Here is a 17,355-nt window from a genome sequence, read left to right on the forward strand (position 1 = left end):
TGGGCCTCATTTGGAGTTCAAGGGAGCTGGAGGGGGGTAGAGCAGAGGCGGGAGGAGCAAGCGGCTTTCCCTCTGCAGGGGAGAGGAGCTGGCGAGACCCTCCCGACAGCGAGCGGCTGGGGTTGTGCCCTCCTGATCCAGCCTGCCCGAAAGCCGGGGGCACCAATTCAAAGTGTTAACGCCTTCGTGTTTCTGCTTTTTGATTCTCCCCCTAAACGCCTGGTGCAAACGAGGAAGAGCTTTGTTTTCCTCCTGCCAGTACAAACGGGCGGCAGCGCACAGGCAGCACCCCGCGGCAGAGCAGGCAGCGGGAACGTGACGTGATGGAAACGTGCTCATGGGGGCGAGGGCGGGGGCGAGGAGGCAGCCGGGGGTCTGGACGAAAAATTGGTGAAGCTGAAGGGATAGAACCCCCACACACACATTTCCGTCATTAAGACATGTACCTGACATACCTGCATTTAAATGTGACCAAACCCAATGATTTAATGTCATTAAATTAATGCTCATCGTTAAAAAAAGTTCTCCAAATAATATGTCTATCCTACATTCCTATACGAGGCCATTTGGTAAAAATAAACAAAGCCCCCCTGTTGCTTTCTGGAGTGAAACTAGGACAAGTTTTCCCTAAAATTCTGCATATGTGATGTCACATCAGTGAGCTCGGGGGGATGTGGGAAAGATGGTCCCAGGTTGAGTGCAGTTGAGACTATCTGACACAGGGTCTGAAAGAAAACGGAGCTGGACTTGACTGAGGAGCTTCTCCCCAATCTCACACACCTGTTTTTCTCCTGTCAACACCAATACATCAGTGCTCACCCTCACACCCAGCCATACTGCACCAAACTATGCCAGAGCCTACTTGGGTGCACCGAGAGGTTTCTGATGGGCAGGAGGTTTGATTTGGGAGTAAATAATTCTTTCCATATCTAGATGTGCACTAATTGCAGCTAGCTCAGCACAGAGCCGGTTAGATTCCCAGCAATGAGCAATTTGCACATCTGTAATACAATTTTCCAGCCCTCACCTTTTCTTTTACCTGCACCACTGGATACCAGTGTACATCTCAGCAACCTTTTGAGCTCTGTTTTAGATTGGACCCTGCAGGATGTTAAAGTGTGCATTATGCAGAGTATACATGTATAGTAAGATTTGTTTCTATAGGTTCTCTGCCCCACCCTGCCAAGAAACAAGGTTTAGTTTGACAACAGCCACTCTCCAGGCCTTCCCTCTTTACCTCACCAACTTTGCCACTCAAACAGATAAACTTTATTTAATGTCCTTAAAACTTTACTATAGAGAGACTAGAAGACAATTAAAATTGAGTAATTTCAAAATGAACTCTGCAGCAAAACATGAAATAAGAGGAGAATTTCCTAACATTCAGATCACCTGCACCTCCAGGCTCTATCACTCTCAGGATATTTCTCTGCAAAGATCCAGACACTAAGGCATCATGATTACTACCCAACACATCTCCACTCCTACTATGTGTCTTCAAAGCAGATTTCCTAAGCGTGCTTCAACTCGTCTTTGCAGTGGCCCATCACTGAGCTCAAGGATTAACTATTGAGATTTGCTGGAGTTTGAGAGCTGCCTTACAAGAGGGCTGGAAAGCAGCCCTCACATCTCAGTCTGGGTCCCTGCAAAGACACACGAACAAAGCAATCATGAAATTCCACTAATCTGACCACAAGTGAAGAAGTATTAATGTTATAGGGTTTAGTAAAAAATTAAATATGGGCATTCATTACAAAAAGTGAAACTACAATTACTGGGGGCTTTCATCACAGCAGACAGAAATGGGAGTAATAAAAGCAAAATTTCAAAGCTAATTGATTTTAACCACTTAACTGTGCAGTGAAGGATGCTGGAAAATTCTGGTCACTCTTTCAACCCCAGAAGCTGAATTTACAAGACAGTCTTGTCAATTCAAGCAAATAATCTTGTCCCATGGGGCCATCCAGGTTTCAAAAGATGTGTGCAAAAACGTGACACTCAACGTTCAAGAAGAACCAGAGCCCAGGTCAGGCAGACTTGCAGTGTGTACGTACAGTAAACACTACCCACTTTTAGTTAGAAAAATAGGTGACTGTGGTCCTTCACATACCAAAAAAAAAAAAAAAAAGTAGCCTCTGGAAAGTGCACTGTTACCCAATAGCTCATGGGAGCTAGAACTCCATGTTGAGTTGAAGGCTCTGCTAGTGTATTTTTACAGATCATTCAGTCCACCAGATACCACATATTTGGCCTCCAGGTGGGTCATGACCCCAGAGACTTTAAAGGAGAGGAACTGAACTGGAGGATGAGGGAGGGAGTGAGTGTTGTTGTTATGGCTTAAAGCAATTTCACAATTACCTGATAGCGAATGATGAATCTGATGCAAACACCCTCCATTAAGTCGGCTCTATCAAGTCCTTACTTTGTGTTTAACCTAATGATGTAATTGTGTTCTCCAAAACACATAATCTGGCTTCTGATCTGGCCTAACTCCACAGGAAAGTTTCTCTTCAAAGGAAAAGAAAGCAAGTTCCTTCACAAAGGCACTGCCAGGCCCAGCACAGCTTCTGTATCTCAAAGGGTTATCTTAGGCAAAGAGAGGCCAGGCATCTATTTATGCTGTAGAATAGTTTGGGAACTGGTTCTTTCAGGTATAGCTAGCATTTTCTATTACTTACGTCATTCTTAGTGATGTTCTGGGAGCAGTATTTTTTTCCCATTAGAGCATCATTAGGATGTATCATAAACATGCATACAGCAGAAAGGATGGCAATTAATAATGACAATAACAAATATATACGCTAATTAAAAGTGTAGACTTCCAAGTCAGAAGTATATACCCACCATTAACTGTAGCATTCAGTGAAGAAAGACACGTGTGAGTCAATACAAGAGTGCAAGGCAGAGTAGTCCCATTAACAGCTCCCTTATCTCATAACCTTTGTAAGATGCCTTTTTTCCACCTACAGTCCTTTCAAGATCCTGAGATTCTCACCCTGCTTTTGTCTTGGTTAGGGATATTCAAACTCAACTGTAAAAGAACTTACAATCTTCTGTAACAAGTGATAGGTAAGTAATTCATTCACAAAGTCTTTCAGGAAAAATGAATGATTAGTTAGTCTTGAGTCTGTTTACAGTGGAGTTTCCTTTCCTTTTTATTTCTTATTTTATTTTGAAGAAGATATTGATAGCATCCAATACCATTTAGAATCTAGTCTCTGAGTCTGATGTTGCCACTACTGTGTCAGAGGGATGGGAAAGATCAAAAATGCCTATTTTTTCCTGACAAGGTTCTTTCTCTTACTGCTCAATTAATAGTAACTATACTTGGAGTATTGCATCAGATTTCCTCAGATTGGGACAATTCCTTGGACAGACAAATGGATACACAACAGAGCTGCATGCAGGATGGTGGAACAGGGCAGCTGTTTCCCCACAACATGAAACAGAAAGTAAATCACAAGTGGTGCTAATGTGGAGGCTGATATGCCCTTACTGCTCCATCCCTTCCACCCCAAGACTATCCACACAGTCTTCAGGCACAGGTCACAAAACAGTAAACATACTAAAGGTAAAATTCACACCTGAATTCAGGATGGTGTTAGTATGTTGAACTTAATGCATGAAGCTGTCAACTTCAAATCACCCCCAAATACTGCAAAAATTAAGTCTGAATTGCATTTTTAAAAATTCAGTGATTTGAGAGTTTTGAGCTTCACAGTATAAACCAGCAGTGATGTAACACTGAGGCTGAAAAAGGAAAACCACCAAGAAATGGAAAATGAAACTCAATCTCATCTCTTAAATTTTGAAATGTCTCTCTAGTTCTTTTTAACAGTATTATTTACTGAGCTGTACACATAAAGAGGAGTCTACAACTGCAATCAAAAATAGAATATATTGTGAGGTGCAATGTTGCAGAAGTCACTGCAAGTTAAGCTCAAGTCAAGTTTTACAAAACGGTAGTTCAGTAGTTTTAAGTTACAAGTTCAGCACTTGTGTTTATTGCTTAACATCCTGCATTTTCCTTTATATTTCAAATGTTCTGCTAAAACTTTCCCAGAATCTTCAGATGCAACCTTTTGCAAGTCTGAAGTTTTAAAATACTATTTTAGAGTTAAGTCTGTGTAGTTAGAATCAAACTATGTAAACCCAACAACAGTCAGTTCTTCTTATACCCCAACTGGAGCTGAAAGTCATTTTGCAAGACTTCTGAACTGTATCAGACTTTGCACCAGCTTTACTTTTCTCCAGGTTATGGCTCCCACTCAGAAAAGAAATGTCACATTCCAGGTAGGCTGAATTCCTGCGGCACAGCGAGAGGAAAACCGGTGCAGTGGGTGCACTAGGGATGCTCAACACATTCCTCCAGTGAGGACTGAGATGATTTAAGGATTAAGCATGTGCCAAACTTCACTTGATGCCATTTCCTCAGTAAACAGATGTAACAAGCAGATAAAAGAAAACATCTGACTTCACTATGTAATTTACGTGAACTCAGCTACAATGACTACACAATATGTAAAGATTATGGAGGACGAGTTTATGTGAATAAATGATGCTACGCTAGAAGCATTAAAAGCAATATATGCCTACGTGAATATGGAAGACTACATGAAAAATTACTACAAAGAGACTGGAACGTTAATAGAGCAAAACTGTAGCTGAAACTGTTTGCTGGGGTACTTGGAATCAAGGAATATCTATTGACCACTGTTGTAAATGCACAGCTCGTTTTCATGGGCAAAGACTGTCCTACGCACGCAAATTCTCATATACAAATAGGCACTATATGTTCTGTCACCAGTTGCGTGCACCCATACACTTTTACTGTCTCTTCTACATTATCATCCACCCACACACATCTGTTCACATAACTCTCCCCCCTCAAGCTTTTGCCAATACACCATTTCCCTAATTATTCCTTCTCTGCTTTCCTACTGTGGAAAAAGGAACTCAATTAGAAACCATAAATAAACCATATTTTGTGTTTGTAATATTAAAAAATATATATCCTTTTTAGTCTTCTCCCATTGCATCCCCTGGTGGTTTATGGAAAGGTTGATGATACAGGGTTGTAGACAATGACGGGAAGTCAGATGAGAACAAATTTGATCATAGAAGTTATAAAAGAGTAGAAGAGTTAATAAAAATTCAATTTCCAGTAATACAAAAAGAAATGCTCAGTAGTATATAACCAAGAATGAGAAGATTATACAGTGGAGTACGAACCTTACATGAATAGGCCTATATCCTTCATGATGTAGAAGCTTTCAGGAGTTAATTATGTTGATTTAACCTATGCTCACTGCAAGGCTTTTAGAGCCCTTTTAAATGATGTTGGGAAATTAGCAAGTAAGTTACTATGAAGGTTTCCTAGGGTTTTTAAAATTAATTGTAGAAGATGGAGCAAATCCTTTTATGCAACTGGGATCTTTCACAATGTAGATAGGGGATGGAACGTTACTATGCACCTTCAACAGAAGAGTTACATTTTCTCTTTTCTTTCAATAGAAAAACCTCTGGGTGTAAAAAAAAAAAAAAAAGGTTATCACCCTACAAACCTAGCTTTTAATTTTGAAGATTTGGTAATGTTAAAAGACTTCATTATTTTAAAAGGAGTATGTGCTCACACTTGGATGCTCACACAATTGCAGAGGCAGCACAAATAAATCACTAAGGAGCACTTTTGAACATCTCAGCCTGCTTCCTTAAACCAAACATGCTCATACATAGCTTTCCCCATTTATGTTCTCTGCCCTAAATCAATAGGACTATTAACTGCATTATTAATGCCAGTGCAATACAACCAAATCAGTAACGGTGCTTAATCCCAGCTCTAGGATTGAGGCATATTTTTGCTGTGTAATTTTGATTTTGCAATTAGTTGCAGACATGAATTACAATTTATTCTCCTAACAATTTAGTGTGTTAGCACAGTCAGGCAAGTTACATGTTTAAATCCTTTCAGCTACCACCGCTGGTAACACAGCAGATAAAACTAATGTGGTATCTAAGTAATTAATGTAATAACTATTTAAATAACTGTAACTGCATGCAGCATTTTGCTGCTTACTGAAATGTTTTTCCGGGCCGAAATATGTTCCTCAAATCATGTATTCAAAATCGGTACCTGTTCCCAAACCTTACAGATTTTTATTGAACTTTGTTATTTTTATATACTTTTCATATACACAAGTGTACAGCCATTCACTGACAATACATATTCTGCTAGTAATACACAGTTCTTAATTTATTAGCTAACAACTATATGTAGTAATTATGAATTAAAACAAACTATTCAGAACTATTACAGACAAAATACTGGTGTTTCAAAAGATCCATATAATGATATAAAAAGGAGCATTAATAATGGCATCTCAACTTGCACTGCTCATGAAAATGAAAGGGATGATGATCTATTAAGTATATGTGCTCTGGTTACATAGAAGCTGAGCACCTCACCTATATTCCCAAGCATCCTTTGAATGCCTTAGCAATATAGTTTGGTATCAACTCTTCAACACAACTGGACTAACAAAGACCACCATATGAAGCTAATGATATTAATGTCATTTCCAACCATTGAGTTTGCTCAAATGTGTTTGTAATTCTTACTCATTTTTCCCTGCACATCCTCTCTACACCACTTCTCATGACCCACCTTCAGACCTCAATACTGTAAGTACATATTCACTTGCCTGCTGGTGTGTTATTGTCTTCAATAGGACTATGAAGTGGGACTGTACGCTATGGCTTAGCAAACCATGTATGCGAATTACTGTAAATCCTTAGGCCACTAGGCTGCAAAAATCTAAGTTTTAAACTTCACAGCTTATGCTATTTATTTATTGTATGCACCAGCTACCATTTATATAGGAACTTATATAGGCATACACATTGCTTGACATTTTTTAAGACTGGTAACCAAGATGACACTATTTGATAGAAAAGCAGCATAAAAATTCACCACTAAGATGCACAAAATAGAAGCTAAAATGTAATCCATTCTGACACATCTCAACATCAGATTGTACAGTATAAGCATTAAACAGAAAAATCCTTAATAAAAGTCATCCTAGGTATCTACATCTGCAGTAAAAGTGTTTTTCCCCATGCTCTTTTCTTCCTTTTTTTTAAAAGTTTTCACATGTGAAAGTGCTACTAAATAAGGGAGACAAAGAAATGTTTATTGCCAAGCAATATAAACTAATTGCTATTCATCTTGCAGAGACATTACTCGTTCTGAAAATTCTTAATTCTAACACCACATACTAACTGCCACTACTAAAAATATCTGAGTAATAGGCATAATGGTAACACAGATTACATTGGCTCTTAAAACTTTGAAAACAGAGATGACCCAATTCTTCAGGAACATCCACTCAGTACTTTTCCACAGTATTCATCTTATCTGGTGCATGTTCTGGTCCGTGACAGCTATAACAGACTAAAAATGAAGCACTGGAGTCCGACTTTGTAAACTTCAACCTTTCTTTTGCTGTAAGCAATCCGTCCCTCCCTGCCCCGAAGCTGGCAGAGTTGGACATGTAGTGTGGCAGTTCTTCAAATACGCAACCTGAAAGTAATTTTAGGGTTACCAACTCAAAAAAGACATGGTCTCTGCAGCCAGAACATGTCTGTGACAGTGTACAAAGGAGAAAACCCTGCACCCAAGAGCCTCTCATGCGGTATTTCCCACATCTCCTTCATCTGTAAAGTGCATAATCTTGCCAAAAGCACCATCGAGTTTTGTTCCTTTCTCTCTTCAGGAAGATTATTAAACAAATCCCTAACACAGATTTCTAGATTAAAAAATAAAACCAAATCAAGGAGTAATAAAGTCTTCAGTAATCAAACTTGCCTTCACTAACACGCTTGGATAGAAGAAGGTTAGGTGGGTTGTTGGTTCCTTACCTCCTCCAAAAACCGACTGTTTTACTCCTACAGCCCTGGTTGAAAACAAGGCAAGTGTGAAAAACACTTCTTGGTTTTACAAGGCTTGGAAACCATCGTCCCTAAAATGGAACCACCAAAGCCTGCAACAAGCCCCTCCTTTGTGGAGACGTTGTGTCAAAATATTTATCAAGTCTACTCAGAGCACATTCCTGCACAGCTCTTCCGAAAACACCGTTTTCAAATAGGTCAAAATGATCACATTTCTGCTCACCTGAACTCAGAATATGTTTTAGAAAGGAACAAACAACTCTTCTTATCTGAAGCTCCCATGCAGTCTCTAGATAGAGAGGCACATCTAACATTGTTCTTCTGCAGTCACTTTTAGCCCATGATGCAGAGACAAAAAACCCAGCAAAGCCAGCTGCTTTCGTGACCATTTCTATGCTAAAAGCAATGCAGTGAGCGGACAAGAAAACCCTGCATAGATCAAAAGCCTATCAATCAGCTTAAACCTACAAGTAATGTCAAGTTTAATATCGTTTGGACATTTTTTGCAACTTCTCTGCTGTTGGGAAACAGTGTCTAAATGGTTCATAGAATTTCTATTTTAAAAACCAGTACATTTCTTGTATTGAATTTTAGTGGAAATGAACTTCAAAGTGCAGAGTGCTTTGTAGAGTTCTTCCTTTTCCTTTTACGCAACATGTGTTCGTCATGTGTCAAAGCTGACTTTACTTTCTGCCCTCCCCAGAATACCACAAATTCTTCTGTTAAAATAAACAAAGCTCTGCCAGAATCTCTGAAATTACCAGAGGCAACCCCTGTTTGAGATCAAAGATGCACATCACTACTGGAACTTCTGCAACATCCCAGATTTCAGTTAAGATGAAATTTGCAACAAAAGGGCAATCGACAGAACAAAATATCAATGTCACATCCAGGGATATATCTAGAAAGAAGAGCTTTGACATTCACGCTACCTTTTCTAGTTAGCAATCTCAATAGGTATTTGTGGGATAAATGTCTACAAATAGTATTTTTATAATGCCATTTAGGTCTGGCAAAGAAAAACCTTTATCTTTACTTAAAACAGAAATGCAAAAATTCAAAATTACATACTATTAACACTTAACAGGAGAAGAAAACAATCTTCTGTTTCTAATGCCTATATTTGTTCTGTGATGCAACTCGTCACCCACTACAACAAATTGTGTATGGGGTCTTTATGTCTTAGAAGAAGAAAAAATGGTAACAAAATACATTATTTGTTGGACACATTAGATGCGCTTCTCGACTTGTTTTTCTCCCGAAAGGAAAAGTCTTAATGATGTTTACAGGCTGGACTTAATTTACCTGCAACATAGACATGGTAGCAGAGGCAATCTTGATTCCCAAAGCTGCTGTTATGGCTTAGTGAGTCAGTAACACAGAAAATTCACAGGTTCTATGCATTCTTGAAGGCATGCATATAAAACTTCCAATAAATACTGACACTCAAGAAACTAGTGGTTGCGATATTTTTCTGTGACTGCTGCCACAGTAGAAAATAAATACTAGGTATGAAATTCTTACCGTGGGCTAAAATCCACTTGAAAAAACCCCACCTGATAAATAAATACTTTATAAATGCAAAACAATTTTCTCCAGTAGATGAGAAAAAAATCTTAATAATCCATATACTTCCATTTTACATACTTTGAGTAATTAAATTCTAGGGTTACAAGCAAAATTAAGCATTATAGCTCAAATATGTATTTCTCTAAGCAGTTTTATTATACAATTTATTTTATATAGCCCTTAATTCCATATAGAGATATGTCTAAAATGTTATATTCATTGTTTATCGGGATAAATTTGAAAACAGATTCAAACAGACATCTCGTCAAGTTCTTACAGCAAAAGCCAGTCCAATCTCATTGATAAATAAATCACCTTAATCCTTTCTTCATCTGTTACTGCCTTATTGCTAAAGCATGAAGCTGAAGCCTGGAAAATCAAAGTTAAGGCCTGACGTTCCATCTCTATTCTATCAGGCCGCTCCCTTGTGTACCCCTCAAACACACATGCTACTATTTCCTGATGAGTTTAGAAGGGGTTATCAGGAGAATTTCAAGACATGTGTCGGTTTTGTAGCAACCTGTATGCTATGCAAACATCTTCTGTGTTTAATAGGCGATTTGTATTTTAGTAGGTTTATCCATTCCCAACTTTATTTGTTTAAAGGTGCCTTAACCTTGACATAAATCAATGCTAAGCATCTGTATAGAGTACTTCTAAAGAGTTTAAAAATTAAGCTCTTCGGAGAGCTGTATTAATGCAAGCATGTTACTTAAAAAAAAAAAAAATTACTTGTCAACTTTTTGCTCATTTTTTTCCCCTTGAAAATTATGCCATTTATTCTTTTTCACTCTTCTGATTGTGTTCTTTTAAAGATCATGATGTAACACCGAGTTAGTCACTATAAAAATGCCACCACCGCTGGCTCGTAAGTATCTTTTTCTTCCTAATTCGACAATGAGTATTTGTATAAGACAGTAGGGCCAAAGAGTTGGAGGCCCTGGGTTGTATCTTGCAGCAACCCCCCCCTTTCAAAGGAAAACAAAAAGCACTGAACCTTTTCTGCCACATGCCCGGTCCTTCCCCCACCACCTCTCTGGTGAAGACAGCCATTATTACATTTCCTTTCGGGTTATTTACAAGGTCTTGGCTCTGACATTGATTTCTTATCTGTTTCTATGACAAAGCTTAGGTGTTAATAAGCTGTCGCTTTAAAGAAAGATAATGCTAAACAAATTATAGGAATTAATTACTCAAAAACTATTAATTTTTTTTTTTTGGTGAGCATTGAAACAAGAACAGCAGAAATTGCTCAGGACCGGAAAAAACCTCACAGTTTTTCCAACCAAAGCTCCCTAAGGAACAAAGTCTTTTAATTTATAAGCGAAGATTTTTACTTTTTCAAATATTTTGCTCATGATATAAATTTTAGGATCAAAGGTGAAAGTTCAGAAATCTTTTCAGTTACAGAACCATTAAAATGATAAACATTTGGGATCCCAAAGTACACTTCTACTCTAACTGTCCTTTCAGACCTGCATTGACTGCACTATAATAGCTGCCAACATTTGGTAAGGATTAGCCTTTCATTTAGACAAAAGCAAGCATTCCTTAGCTAAATCAGCACTTTTTGCCATCAGACTCATAAAACCTTTTCACAACACAGATTTTCAAGAGAATCCTTTAGGGTTTTAGGATGCTGCTCCTTTTACTAAGTAACAAAATACACCCCAGGGTGTCTCATTGACCGCACTCAGCTGTCCTTTGACCTCCGCAATTGTTTAGCCCTAACTTCAGGGCCACAGAATCTGCCTTCCCCCCCCTCAAAAAGGTTAATGTTGCTTCCTCCTAGCACCTGGCGAAGCAAAATCCTAGAGGTTCTCCCCTCTTCCAGACTTCTACCATGTTCCAGATGTTGCCAAGCAAAATGTTCCTGCAGGCAGGTTTTGGGAACCCGCGAGCACTACTCAGAACCTGGGCTGTGGCCATGACCCCCTTGCTCTGCTCAGCGCTGCCCTTGCCCCAGGGATACAACAGGTCATAAAGCAGGAATAGATCTTCAGCCTTCTGGGTACGCCGGCTATTTAAATGCAACAAGAAACTATGCAAGCCCGATATTGTATACTGAGACAAGCCTTCCCCCCTTTAAGAAGTTAGAAGAAAAAAAGACGTGTGAGAATCTCAGTTGGAAGCACAAATCTATCCCAATCATTACAAAGATCTGCATTCTTCTTCCCATTTGTTTTAAACCCTTTGAGAGGACAAACAAACAAACATCCACCCTCCAAGTGCATACAACATATTTAGCTAGTTGTTTAGGTATTTGCAGTGCTCTAGGAAAAACAGCAGAAGAAAATTGTTACAGCTTCAAAAGAACTGTCATTAAATAATGAAGTTGACCTCACTGTGGGTATGTAAGAAAAAAACAGAAGCACAAATCAGCTGTCTTTGGTGAAGGCTGTTTAATTATATGAACTGGAATTCAAGATTTTTGAAGAACTATAGACATTGTATATGCTCAAAGCAAAATAAAATCGTTATTTACAGTCCACACTGTTCCTAAAATGCAGTCAATGGAAATGAAAGCACAGGTGCTGAACACAAACATACAATATACTGTCTATTAGGAAAGGCAAGTACAGTACCTTCTCAGATTCCTTTTAACCTATTTGAAATGCAGTCATGATTAAAGGATGCAGTGAAGAGTTTGTGAAGACTTGCTGTGAAGTTATTTAAAACTCCTGAACACCTGAAAAATAAGAAAGGAGAGAAAAAATTAGAATGACTCATGCCAGTGTATGGTTTGTAACAAGCCAACAAAACCTGCCTATCTAAACCTGGTCTAGGGCAAAAACTGAACTGGTGTGGGAAAAGGAGGGTTGCCCACTTTAAAAAGCATGTTTTTGTTTATATGAATACTTGGTTGAAGCTGCATGGCTGCTTCTCTGCATTCTACCGGAAGTAAAGTATAAGTTTGTCACAGAATCTGCACATTTTTGGCACTGAAGTTGCTATATGAAATATTAGGAACTTAGCACATCATATGAGAAAATTAACAGGAACATAAAAATAGATGATAATGTAGGAGTAATTATTTTACTATTTTTACTATTATTTTTACTATTCATTTAATTATTTTACTATTCGTTTAAAAAGAAACAAATTAAATGGGTGAGCAGTTTTCTACACTAAACTGGAGATCAGTGTTCAAAATGAAATCAGAATTAGCTGGTTGCTCTCCTATCTGACATCCGATAAAGGTATTTAAGTGAAAACATTTCTAATAGAAATTGCAGTTTTTATAAAAGAGAATACACCTGAAATACCCCAAAGAATGGCAACAATGGTGTAGCAAGCAGCAGGCAGAAGAGTAACTCCTAAAACACCTACGGCTGTACAGAACAGTAATTAAGATCAGGAAAAGCTTTAAATTAAGTTATCATTGACTAGACTTTGACAAGACTCTCTTAGGCACACAAGCTGGTTTGGTTTGGTTTCTCAATAGAAATGGACAATAATTTTCCAAAAGATTTAAAGGAATTTCACAAATGGGATTTTAGGCTTAAAGCTGGGACCACAGCCTTGGGCCTGCTGTCAAACCAGAATGAACGCGACTCTTTCAGCTGTATGCCTAGAATTCACAGCCCAGGTTTTAAAATTAAAAGCAATATAGCTTTAAGCTTCCTCCTCCTCCTCCCATTTTTAAAAATCAGCCGATTTAAAAGAGCAGCTATAACCCTCACTCAGGAAAGGTTTTGGGTAGGATTGTTGTGTTCTGAGGAAAGACGCTAAACGACTCTATCGCCAGGGACCACTGATGCTGCCCTGCACTGTGCATCCCCGCCATACTGACAGCGAATCCATCACAGATGGCCAACAAGGTTAACGCACGCAGCTCCTGACCAAACTGTAGGGCTCTGCAGAAACTTCAATGATTGCAGAATGTCAGTAATCCAATTCCAACAGCTCCTGGCTCTGAAATTGCTATTTTTCGGGCACGTGCTGAACATTTCACCTGCTAGTAATGACATTTTTGTATTTTCTTCTAATTACACTCAAAGCTAAGACCTTTGGCCCTAGGCCACAGACCTCTATTCAGGCTGCACACATTCTCTTAAACGCCCTGATCCTTTGTTGTCACTCTCAGTCTTTCATCTATTATTTACATCCACTGAGAAGAGAGATACTCTACCATTTGTGAAGCTTTAAAGCTTCTAATCATCTTAATTTCTTCGCCTTTCAACCAGTGCTTCTCCTTATGGACCAATGCCAATAGTGTGACAAAATAATTTTTCAAGCCAAGATCCTCCTGGACCCTTCCCAAACCTTGACACACACTGGGCTGTTCTGTCCTTAGCCCCTGCTTTTGCAAACACAGACCTTCACTTAGCTCGGGGAGGAGGGTGTATGGATTTGCTTGTCAGGGGCTTGGGGGGAGTTTTCCTGGGGTGTGGGGTTTTTGCATCACTTTCTTTCCGTTAAAATGTCTAACTCAATTAATCCAGCTAAATCAGAGACACTGTAGCGAATCTTCCCTCCTTTCAAAACATTAAGTACCTTCTGAAATACAAATAACCATGAATTTTAAGTTTACTGTTTTTTTCCAAAAGCTAAACTGCCGATATGCTGTTTTGGTTTTATACTGTTACGTGGCCACTCGGTACTGACAGATTCTCACACAAATATTTTAGACACACAAAAATATCACTAACCCTTTTTCTGATTATTGGCAGTATTAATTTGTCCTAACCTTACAACACAATGTGACAAAAACCCAATGTCTTCCTCTGATGTTCACATCATCTCCTTCAGATCATCTCCTTCTTATCCTCCCTTATTTGCAAACGAAGTAGGAAACAAATCAGTGGCATTTTTGTAGAGATGCAGAAGATCTCTTCAGAATTCATCAGCCACCTATCTTCATTTCCAAGACCTGTGGGATCTGCTAACACGTGATCCATCTTGGCTCTTTCTTCCACTACCGCCTAGCTTACTTTTGATTTCTAACAGTGCCTCCTTGTTGTCTGTCCCCTCTGAAGACCCCCAACCCCCTTGTCTTTTCTTATTTTCACCATTTGCTTCAACCAGCAGTTCACTTGAGACTCATCCATCTTACAATGCCTAAAGTGACAGATGCTCTTAGGAATGACCATACTGCTGAGGGAACAAAAGATAACATCACCTCTAGGAACTCAGGGAGAAATACAACTTCAACCCTAAGACAGGGTTATCCTGATGGACACAGCACCATAAACCTCTCTCAAGTGAAAAAAAAAGAAAAAAAAAAAAGAAAAACAATTGCGGAGAAAAGGAATCTGACACAATTAAAGGCCAAAAAGAGTATTCTTTCTGTTGTAGCTGTAGTTAATGGTGTTGATGGCCTTTTTCTTTTCTTTTTTTTCCTAACACCCATGGAAGAATTTTGTAGAATTTACCTGTGATAAAACCAAGAGGCGCAGAGAGAGTAATTTCACACAAAAACTGTCTCAGGATCCCTACAGACTTGAATGGAGGAAGAAGGCACTTTGGAACAGTTTCAGCAGTATGTCACACAAGTCCTTCACCAAAACACAAACATTACCTTGTTAAAATCTACACATCCTACAGACCAGCTGTTGCTCAGTTAAATTCTACAAGAATTCAGAATCATCGTGCAAGCCTGTGCCCTTGACAAATGCATACTGTAACCAAAGTACGATTACTTTAATGTCATGGCTGCTTGATAAATCTGTAATTTGCAAGTAACAGCCCCTCTGTGTTTTGACATTTGAGCACACATCATTTAGAAAAAAAATTAAATTAGAATGATAGATTTTCCAGCCAACACCCACGTATCCATCTACAGAACCAAGTCTGTTTCTAAACAAAGATCTGCACTCTATGCCTAGTAAGACTGAAGCAAAAACTGCTGAGTTGAACTATACCCAAAATTCTCTATGCAGTCAGTGGAACAGGACTTGTTGAGGAGAGAGGAGTCCTGGGAGGTGCTAGAAATCTCTTACTTAACAAAGGAAAGGTCATATTAGCATCTCCTAGTGATATACTTGCAAAAGTAACGCCACAAATGCTGGGAATCCCATCTCCACAGTGAGATGCAAAGAATTCCCTTCTCTCTCAGCAAAGCTTTAAACAGCATCTCATGTTCAGTTTTCAAACACTACAGGAAATAACCATAATTAGAATACATGAGATTGACAGCATGTGAGATTAACGGACATAAAAACTAGAATTGTAAAACAAAGACCAAGTTAGGGAGCCTATTAACCAAACATCATCTATTCAGTATAAAGTCAGGGAAAAATCAAAATATACACTTCTTTAGCCTTAGTTATTAATTGTATTTAGCCATATTTATTAATTTGTGATAAGTTATGATTTTAGGTCCCTATCCTGATCTGGAATCTTTCTATTGTGCTGTCATAGCATGGCCAACATCAAAGCACCTGACTGTAAATACAGAAGCATCTCTCATATGAGGAAAGGCTGAGAGAGCTGGGTCTGTTCAGCCTGGAGAAGAGAAGACTGAGAGGGGATCTCATCAACGCTTATAAATATCTAAAGGGTGGATGTCTAGAGCAAGGGGCCAGACTCTTCTCAATGGTGCCCAGTGACAGGACAACGGGCACAAACTGGAACACACGAAGTTCTGTCTAAACATGAGGAAAAACTTCTTCACTGTGAGGGTGACCGAGCACTGGAACAGGCTTCCCAGGGAGGTTGTGGAGTCTCCTTCTCTGGAGATATTCAAAACCCACCTGGATGCCATCCTGTGCAACCTGCTCTAGGTGATCCTGCTTTAGCAGGGGGGTTGGACTAGATGATCTCTAGAGGTCCCTTCCAACCCCTACCATTCTGTGTGATTCTGGGAGGTAAGGTATAAATACACCATTTTTTAATATAGGTAATTTTCCCCATAGTATGCCTTGCAGTACCATTTTGGACATCCAATATATGGAAATTAAAGTAACAACCAGTCAGTTTGGTCCTTCCTAAAGAGGATCCCAACTCTGGACCCCAAGCCACCTTTATAGTTCCTCTCCCATTCTAAGCCACTGAGTGATGTGACACTGAAATATTTGATAAAATCCCATTCAATTTGGGAAAACACTTACATGTAGGAAACTCTACAGAAGGTAATTATTGGTACATGATTGAAAGAGTTGTATGCAAGACTCTGCTTTACGCCTCACATCCCAGCCTGCTCAGTCGACATCACTCTGGAACCCCAGTCCTCGGCAAGCGGCAGGACTCAAGGAATACCACAACTACCAGGAAGAAAAGCAATGAGAAATCCAAGTTTGGGAGATTTATAGGCACATGCTGCCATGGTATCTGAATCCAGTTTTCACCACCAACTTTATTGTACCTTGAGTGTCACCATGTCTGGGATAACTTTCTGAAGCTCCTTCCAACCCAATCAAATCAAAGAAGCAGTCTGCAGTTAACATCCTCACAGAAACATCTTGAAGATATATAACACTTTCATCTGAAATACTTGAAAATATTGGCATCAGATATAGACCAAAAAGTAGTAAACTGTATCTTGCCTTATAAAATCTATGTTCTGCACTCCAATGGGCATCTTATCATACAGCCAGTCCTTACATGTTGTATCTCCAAATACTTATCACACCAGAGAGAAGTGTTTATAGTTAATATACAATCCATCTTCTGCATGCTGCTGCTTTTAAACTAGACAAAGTGTGAGGTAAAAGGTCAAAACTACTAGAAAGAGCCCTGAATAAAAACTCTGACATTACAACAGTTTTGCTAGAAGAGACAAGCTGTAAAATAGGTTCTTGGAGTCAAACTCCCTATGCAATGGTGCAGGCCAAGGGTACTGATCCAACCAGTGGTGAATAGTAATACAACTGTTGGTGTTAATGTATTTAGTAACAA

General features: G+C 39.0%; 1 protein-coding gene across 12 annotated transcripts in view; it reads right to left on the minus strand.

Annotated features, from left to right (window-relative positions):
* The window catches only part of GREB1L (GREB1 like retinoic acid receptor coactivator), a 142,573-nt gene that overhangs the window by 66,622 nt on the left and 58,596 nt on the right, over window positions 1-17,355 (minus strand). For 11 of the 12 annotated variants that reach the window (XM_075744274.1, XM_075744275.1, XM_075744271.1 and 8 more), the window contains one exon: window positions 12,102-12,205. The exons of the other annotated variant lie outside the window; for it this stretch is intronic. The gene's annotated coding sequence lies outside the window, so the exon portion shown is untranslated. The remainder of the gene's footprint in view (window positions 1-12,101; window positions 12,206-17,355) is intronic. 12 annotated transcript variants of the gene reach the window in all.

The sequence above is a fragment of the Balearica regulorum genome, chromosome 2 (assembly GCF_011004875.1).
Source record: "Balearica regulorum gibbericeps isolate bBalReg1 chromosome 2, bBalReg1.pri, whole genome shotgun sequence".
NCBI classification, from domain to species: domain Eukaryota; kingdom Metazoa; phylum Chordata; class Aves; order Gruiformes; family Gruidae; genus Balearica; species Balearica regulorum.